This window comes from Sus scrofa, chromosome 7, assembly GCF_054392235.1.
Source record: "Sus scrofa isolate SSC_HxYL_T2T_F1_AM1 chromosome 7, Sscrofa_HxYL_maternal_Yorkshire_Landrace_v2.0, whole genome shotgun sequence".
Taxonomy (NCBI): Eukaryota; Metazoa; Chordata; class Mammalia; order Artiodactyla; family Suidae; genus Sus; species Sus scrofa.
The window spans coordinates 396,777-405,597 of NC_139389.1; the positions used below are offsets into that span (position 1 = coordinate 396,777).

The 8,821-nt window shown below is 49.2% G+C and overlaps 1 protein-coding gene across 50 annotated transcripts in view; it reads right to left on the bottom strand.

The window, feature by feature from the left end:
* EXOC2 (exocyst complex component 2) overlaps positions 1-5,323 on the bottom strand; it is a 146,032-nt gene extending 140,709 nt beyond the window's left edge. For all 50 annotated transcript variants that reach the window (XR_014809403.1, XR_014809402.1, XR_014809399.1 and 47 more), the window contains exon 1: positions 5,251-5,323. The gene's annotated coding sequence lies outside the window, so the exon portion shown is untranslated. The remainder of the gene's footprint in view (positions 1-5,250) is intronic.
* Between the last annotated feature and the right edge of the window lie 3,498 nt (positions 5,324-8,821).

The window sequence follows — 8,821 nt, forward strand, 5'->3', positions numbered from 1 at the left end:
ATAAGTATTTATATTTCATTTTACCTGGGGAAAAATCCAGTGATTTAAAAAATATAAACAGCACTTTTTTTTTTTTTTTTTTTTTTTTGCTTTTTAGGGCCGCACCCCCAGCATATGGAGGTTGCCAGGTTAGGGGGTGAACTGGAGCTGCAGCCACTGGTCTATACTACAGCCACAGCCACACCGGATCCTTAACCCACTGAGTGAGGCCAGGGATGGAACCCAAATCCTCGTGGATCCTAATCGGGTTCATTAATGGCTAAGCCAGGATGGGAACTCAGTTTTGGTTTTTTTTAATGGAGAAAAAACTCTTCACTCCTGGTCCAATGTTTGGAGGTAAAGGACTAAAGGGAGAAAACACACATGAGGTGACTAGCAGAGACTGCTGGAAGCCAGAGAGTCCATGGGGAAAGCCGACCATTTGGCCACAGCGCCCACACAACTGACCCGTCACATAACTAGTGGCATACCCAGCTACTTTGTTAAAACAAGCACTGGAAGCCATCTTAATTATAAGAGTTAATTAAAAGTCTCCTTTATTTCCCAGAAACTATAAAATCTTCTGCCTCAGCAAGCTGTCTCTTCCTAAGGACAACTACCTTCACCATATTTCAAAGTCAAAAGCTGTGAGTCTAAAGGTGGCTGGTCCTCTGACTCAACGCCACTGGATACTGGCAACATATCAAAAGGAAAGAGAACGCTGCAAATCCATCCCCTCTCCCACCAGCCCTGAAAAAGAGACACGTAGAAACAGAAAGCTCGAAGCAGGTGGGCTTCCTAGTGGCAGGAAGAAGAAGGGAGGGCACCTCCCACAAGGGCGTCGTTTGTTCGTCCATCTATTGCCAGTTGTCCCATGTCCCGACACCGCCTCTCCACTAGACCCACCCTGGGTGGACAAAACATAACTTCTTGATATTTTAGGAAATATAACTTTTTAGGGAATAAAAATGTCCAGGTGTTGTTTTTAGTCCCAGAAACACAGCTCTTCTGGACAATACTGAAAAAGTCATTATCAAATAAAACTGATCTCTATTTTTGCTTAGTTGACCCAGAAGATTTAGGATATACGGAGACTGGTCACCTCGCACCTCAAAAGATGACAGTGTCGGAATGGCATCCCTCAGAAAAACAAAGAGATGCAGATAACTGGGAATCTGAAACAAGGAAGCACCCTCCGAAGCTTAGTCCAACAAACATCTAGTGAGCACTTGTGTCCAGGCACCACACCGGGGAAATGACAGGACAAGACCCTGCGGAGTCGGAGGACGCAGCTACTTTTATTGCTATGTTTCAGGTTTCCTTTACTCCTGTCTGTGTCTAAGCATGTTCAAAGGGTAACAGGAAGGAGCCTTCAGCCAGAGATGAGCACGGGATGAAGTGCAGGAGTGGGGGCTTACTTGTCTTGAAGTAAACGTAATCTCTTTCAGTGTAACTGAGAGGAGGAAAGAGCCCAGGATTCTCCTGTGATGCTCTAATGGGCCTCAGGTAGGTGGCAAGATGACCTGCTCAGAGTATATACTGGCTGTGTGAAAGGACAAGAGGTTTGAGAAAAGTAGAAAATGTTTAAAATAGATTCTGCAGAGAAGAAGCAAGTGGCTGACAAGGAAAACTCTAGAAAATTCTTTGATGGCCAGATGAAATGGTGATCCTGGATTAATAAGGGTACAAGTCTAGATGCTAGGGTTTTCCCCTGCTGGTCTCAGCAACTCAGTTCAAGTATTTTAAAAGGTAAAGAGCTGAGGTGGTCCAAGGCTGAGAATCTGCCTGCCAGCTGCCACAGAAAGATGAGGGTACAACAGAGCATCCTTGTATGCGTGATGAAAATCCGGTAAAAGAGCAGAACTAATGGAGGTAACTGAGAGAGGGTCAGCAAGAGGAGAGACTGCCGGCAGAGAGTGGGTGGTGGTGGCAGAACCCGTCTCAGGCTGGGGCGCTTCGGGCCTGCTCCCCCAGCCCCCAGCACCACACCTCTGGCAGCAGCCACACCCCTGGGCTGAGGCTCCAGCTCTGAGCAGCTCTCACCATCCCCTTCGTTCCCTAGCCCTCCCTACACCTCTGCAAGTAGTTCCTTTTTTCACATCTGCTTACTTGAACCATCAGGCATGAATTCTGATTCCTGCCGACACCATGACTGACCCAGGTTCACAGGCTGTCAATCACACGGGGCTTTCATTAAAGTTAAACGGAAATATTCCTCGGTTTTTGTTTTGTCTTCCGGTAAAATAATAAGCAAAAGTTAAAATCACACCACCACCACCACCCCACCCCCCAAATGACAGAAATTTATCAGTGGATAAGCCTTCAAAAATTCACTAAAGCTTACATATGAAAGCAAAGGCCGACCCGGCCCAAAGCGACCCGGCCCAAAGCAGCCCGGCTAGCTGACTCAGGCCAGGCACCACCCTAGCTTGTGCCGAGGAGCTGCCTTGGGCAGCTTCATTCTAACTACAATCCTGGTCCTGAGTCCCAGTGTCCGATGTTGTCTCCATACTGATACCAAGATTTATTGTAAGTGGTAAGTAGTAAGTAGAAGGAATTACTAAAACCAAAGCCCAAAATTAAGCAAACTGTATAGTCCACCCCAGTCTTAAATGCTACAACAGTATTAAAGGATGTTAATGAAGCTTCTAAGCAAGCCTGAGACAATTTTCCAGGAGAGGAAAAAAAAAAAAAAAAAAAAAAACCTCAGAAGTCAGTTCCTGACCTCCTCTGCCTGACCTTCGAGGCCGGCCTCTATAATCCGCAACGGACCCCTTTCCAGGCCGAGGGCCTCTGCTGCTCACACACCACCCAGACCCCAGAGCCCCAGCCCCACCCACCAAGGGCTGATTTCCCTGGAGTCCTCCCAATTGCTCCAGCCCCAAAAGACCCTTCCTTTCTCTGAATTCCTAAGGGCTGCCGCCCAGCTCTCGCTGTTCTTTAGTGGAAGAAGCAAAAATACCCTCTTCTCAGTCAGGCTTGTGCTCCAACTGGGAGATACAAAAGTGACTAAGACTAATCCCGTTCGAGCAAGAGTTTAGTCTTCTTGACCTACACGTAAATGCCAACAATATCTACGGCCCCTAAGACAACGCAAGGATAGGACAGTACTAAGTGGTTCCAGGATTCACTGAGTCAGAAAATTTCAAAGCAGGAAGAACTCGGAGATAATCTAGTTTTAGGTATTCTCTGACAACAGATATAAGGAAACTAAAGCCCGAAGACGCTACCAAGTAGAACAGCCCATGCTACAAAGCAGGGCTGGTAACAGCCCACTATATGGTGCTTTGACTCAGCTGAATTCTAAGGATGCCTGTGGGTGTGGCCACAGCTGCAAGATGCATAATTTCTCTACGACGACTCTAAATTTGTGTTTGCATCAATAATTCTTTTAAACCAACATGAGCATGCACTGAATCACGGGGACTGTAACTGAACACTCCACCATGTGATCTCACCAGGGAATCCAAGAACACACTCCCAGGGTCTGGGAACAATCAATGCACCGCACACTGCTCAGCAGAGCCATCCTTAGTTCCCATTCTGGTCAATTTCAAAATCCTCTCTATTCGGAGTTCCTGCCAGGCTCAGTGGTTAATGAATCCGACTAGGAACCAAGGTTGCAGGTTCAATCCCTGGCCTTGCTCAATGGGTTAAAGATCCGGTGTTGCCGTGACCTGTTGTGTAGGTCGAAGACACGGCTCGGACCCCGCATCGCTGTGGCTCTGGCATAGTATGGGGGCTACAGCTCTGATTAGACCCCTAGCCTGGGAAGCTCCACATGCCACGGGAGCCGCCCTAGAAAAAGCAAAAAGACCAAAAAAAAAAAAAAAAAAAAAAATTCCTCTCTACTCAACAGGGCCCTGAAACTCATCCATTCAGTATAACATTTAAGCTCCACTCTGTGACAACACAAGGATAGGGCAGTACTAAGTGGTTCCAGGATTCACTGAGTCAGAAAATTTCAATCTGGCCAGGAATTCTGGCCAGGTAAGATGAGTAAACTGGAGAATGGATGAAAAAGTCCTGGAGAGACTAACTGTACGAGCATTTCCTACCCAGCCTAAGGATGCCACTGCCCTGACACTAGAAATTGTCCCAAATCCTTTCTTAAAAGACCGCCTGTGCCACGTTTCAGTACTAATTTCATTTCTCATCAGATTCATATATCCAGCTCTCAAATATTTGTGGAATGAATGAAAATTTAACTTTGGAGGTGAATAATCATCTTTAGAGAAGTATCATTTTCAAAATAATATTCAGTTCAGGAAATTAAGTACCTGAAAAGAAGAAAAAGTCACTTTCTGAAACTTCCAAGAGTTGTTCCAAGTTACATTGGGGGATCCGCTGTTTAAAATTACAGAGTTTCTACTTAACCAAACAGAAAGAACATTTAAGTACTAAGCCCACATCATCCTCTTTCTATTACCTCCTTTTGAGTCAACAACTTTTAACACAAATGTTCCTTGGGAAGCTTTTGGCTTCCAGTTCCTGTGTCGTTACACAAAGCCTGGCCAGAGTATAATCAAAATATTATTGTGCATTGGAAGAGGGGTCCACATGACCTCAACTAAAACTAGCTTTCACTATAGAGCACCCGAATGACTTAATTTAAATGTGGTTTTTACAATACTTTTTAAGTTTTCCTTGTAAGTTTACTCATTTTTTTAAACAAGTGACACACGTCTTCTTCAGCGACTAAGAAACGCTTTAGCGATTAAGAAAAGCTTCCTTCCATTCAGACAAGCTCTTTCGCGAACTGTTCCTTGCCCTTCTGGGCAGGCCCAGGCTGGAAGGAGAAAGAGAGCACAGGTTCGGATGCTCTCACTACGCTGCCTCCGCCGCTGCTAAACAATGAGTAACTGCCCGGCTTCACACTAGTTCCGTAACCACCCTGATCTAACGCTTCCTCGCCAGTGAAATGGGCACAACACAATCAATCTGTAAAAACAGTGACGGCACCCGGGAGAGCTCTCCAGTGGTGCAACCTAAGAAACAAGCAAAGCCTGCCTCTTCCTCGCTCTTCACCCGTAAATTCTCAAGCCTTGCGCAGTGACAGGTAAGGACGCAAGCAGGGCCAAGTGCAACCTCCCGCTGCGGGCCGGCACTCCCAAGGCCCACGCCGGGCTTCCAGGCAGGGCTCCGCGACGCCCGCAGGCGCCCCTCCGCACCGTAAGGGCTGCAGAGCGGCGCGAGGCCGACGGCGGTGGCTAGCCCTCCCGCCTGCACCCCCGGCGGGCCCTCAGCCAGGACCTCGGCCCCCACACCTACCTGCAGACAGGCAGGCACGGACCCAGCGCTCAAGCAGGAGACCCCGGGCCGAGGCCGCCCAGCCTTCAGCGCCCTCACTTCCGCCGCCGGAGCGCCGAAGGCGTCGATCCGCCGCGCAGTCGAGCGCCGAACGCCGGATGGCCGCGGTTTGGGGGCTGGATGGGGGCGGGAGTTGGGAGACCGGCGGGAGCGAAGGACCCGGCCGCGACTCCGACCCTCTGGAGCCCCGGGCTGACACTCGGGGACCGTGGCCTCGCGGCCCCCTGAGCGTGGGCACCGTTCGGGTTCAGCCGGCAGGCACCGCGGGGCGTTGGCCTCGAACACAGAAAGGCGCCCGTCCAGACCCAGCCAGAGGGAACGGGTTGCCTGACAGCGGACGGCCCCCCGCGGCCCGGCCGGAAGTGACGCGCCTCCCGGGGAAGCGGCGGAAGCGGAAGGGCCTGCGGTTTTCCGGCCTTTGGGTTGAGGGGGAAGAGCCGCGCGCCCGGTGTTCCGGAGTGAGCGGTGGCGAGCCCTGGCGGTGGCTGCTCCTGTGCCCCGCCGCTGCTCCTCTCCTCTCGGCTCTGCGCGTTACCCCAGCGCGTAGTCCCAGCGGACACCGGGCCTCGCGAATAGAGTAGCCGAAGGGGCAGCGATGGAGCTGCGCGCTGCGTGCGTCCTCTGGACGCCGAGGCCAAGGTGCTGCCGGTGGACGGTGGCTTCCCTCCCTGCAGTCAGCCAGCCATTGGGTGGCAAGGGAGTTGGCTCAGACCTAGATGCAGATGTGGGTTCGGCTTAGTCTTCCTGGCCTGCAAGGGCTCTGGCAAGCATCACTGCAGTTGCTCACAGTGTCTGATTTATCGTCATGGAATTTCCCCTTTAATCGCCTCGAGCAGGGACCCCCTTGAGAGTGAGTAGGGTTTGACAAAAGAGACAGTAACACAGGAGGCACAGTTTCTGCCCCAACATCACACACTCAGAAGCTGCCACCCTGGTAGAACATTAGAACGGCCTCAAAGGCACAGCTGTGGCTCTGGCTTGGGGTAACATTTTGCAGGGTTGCTATGCTGTTCTATGGGATGCAGGAGGTATTTTGAACCTTATAGCGTGTGATGCTTTGTCTGAAGTAGAACCCTGACACCTGCGGCAGCAAATGATGCTCTGCCAGGGGACAAAATGTTCCACTAAATCTAAAGACTCTTCTCATTCAGGAGGCAAGAATGACCTTTATAACCAGGAGGAAGTAGGGACAGGAAGGATTACTTCTGGGCACTCACTGGGCAGCTTTCCGTGCCTGGTGATATCAGCAACCTTGGCCTGATGGGGGCATGGCAACCAGGGGCTCAGACCCAAGAGGGACAAAAGTCTGGTCACATCATCAAGCAAGCAGTCTGGGTCAGCAAAAGTGCTGGTGGAAGGTGAGGGAGCCCAGAGGGAGTGACAGGAAGATGCTGAGGATCTCTATGGGCCCAAGACCAACTGCAGAGGAGCCCATAGCTCAGCCCATCACCACTCCTGATGTGGGTGTGACATCGGCATGAGGAGCCAGCGAGAGGGCCAGAGAACACAACAGCAGGGCCCACCAGAGCCCACCCACACCTGTCCTGCTCTCTGAAAGCTGCTTTCTGGGAAACCTGCTCCCTGTGCCTCGGGGCTTCCTTCCTGGACGCATGGTAACCCCAAAGCACCCGAGGGCTCCCTGGCTCAGAAGCAGGCTTCTGAGCAGAAGAGGGGCAGGGAGGTGGTGTAGAACTCCAGCTGCCTGGCTCCCCGTGGCTGTGAGGCATGGTACCCAGCGTGCCCAGAGGCTGGGCCCCAGTGCCCCACACCTCTTCTTGCTTCCTCCCCTTTCCTGCCGGGCACCCCCATCCCCTCCTGCTGTTTCCTAGTCTCACCTCCCAAGTTAACTACTAGCTTCAAAACCCTATCTCAGGGTCAGCTTCTAGGGGAATCCGACCTAGGATAGTCATTATCATAGGGAAAAAAAAGCAATATACATTCATTGTAATTTAAATATCTGTATGTGTTGAATTGCACACCTGTTAGAGAACTACATCCTGAGAAAAAGATATTTGGGACAAAGGCTCTGAGCTGTGGGACTTGGCGGACTTTGTTTTTCTCCCCTTTGCCTGGGAGGGAGTGATCCCCTGTGCAGCACCTCGGCTGTCCCAGAATTAAACACAGGGGGCGCCAGTCGGTGGCCTGCAGCACAGGTCGGCAGTGGTACCTGCCTCACAGTGAAACTGAACCCATTTCTCTCTCCTTTGGTCTCCGTGATGCGGTTCCCAAGCCAGGCGATCCTGCCGGTAGCCACTGTGAATGGCTCTTGAGGACCCAGATCTTTCCTGAATCCAAAAAAATGACATGTATGCTGTAGCTCTGAGACAGAAACACTCAGAAGAATGAGTCTTTTGCTAATATAAAAATTACTGGTAGTTTTGTTTTTGCTTTTGTTTTCTGAAATTCTGGTCCATGTTCTGAAGCCAGCTAGCAAATGTTAGTGGGCTACATGCAGAAGCCGGTAGCAAATGAAATCATTAAACCCAAGACCGCTGTAGTAGCTGTTGGGGCAGTTAAATATTGTACAGCTTTGTATTTTCAATTCTGCATCAAATTTCATTTGACCTAGAGAAGAAAAAATAACTTTGAAGCATAGATTTCCTCTGGTTTCAGTCTTAGCAAACACTACGACAGACATAGTTCCCTGTTCTGTAGATTTTTTTTTAATTAAGTGAACAGCTGACATGTTTCCTACTACATGGCGTATCAGTTTGTAATAGACCATAATTAGTATAGATTGTAATCCTCAGAACACGTGTCTTAGTGATGCTCTTTAACCATCTTTTGACAATTGTTTGATCTTTTGTTAACTCACAGATTCCAAGCCTCTTTCTGACGTTCCTGTTTGCATTGTTATAGATGCCACAGGGCCTAGAATAGCAGGTATTCAATACATGAGGTCAACCACCCAATAATAGCACCAGCCACCCCCTATAAATATAGTGTTTCCTTTTTTGCCTTCCGCCACTAAGTTGTAAGTTCCTTGAGGGGCCTGCCTTATTCACCCACGCCTCACACATAGTAGATGCTCAATAAATGCGTTGAATGAGAAACTAAAAGGACAATAATAACAATACAGTATGAAGTGGCAGAGTTGGAGGAGGTGACTGTTTCTAGGAGTCTGTTTCAAAATACGTTTAATGACCACTTAGAGGCAAAATGAGCCAGGCTAAATCTGTAAATTGACAACATATAAACTGTTGAGATGTTTCATGACTATTGCCCAACTTCGTGTTCTTCTTTAGAAGCTGTTCTGTTTTAAGATTGCAAGGACAGTTTTAAATCCTCCAAGGCTGTGATGGTTACGAGGCTATTTTAGCAATTCTCAGATTGGGTGAGGAATCTCGATACCCTGTACTCCTAGCAAATGCCTTTATGTGAATTTCAGCACCTATATTTCTTGTTAGCTTCAGAGCTTTGTATTTGCAAAGGCCTCAAAATAGTCAAATGTCTCCAAAGCAGGGTTCTTGTGTTTTACTGTTTACCTTCTATTTGCATATTTTGTTAAGAAAACTGTAAATAAAGCTGGGTC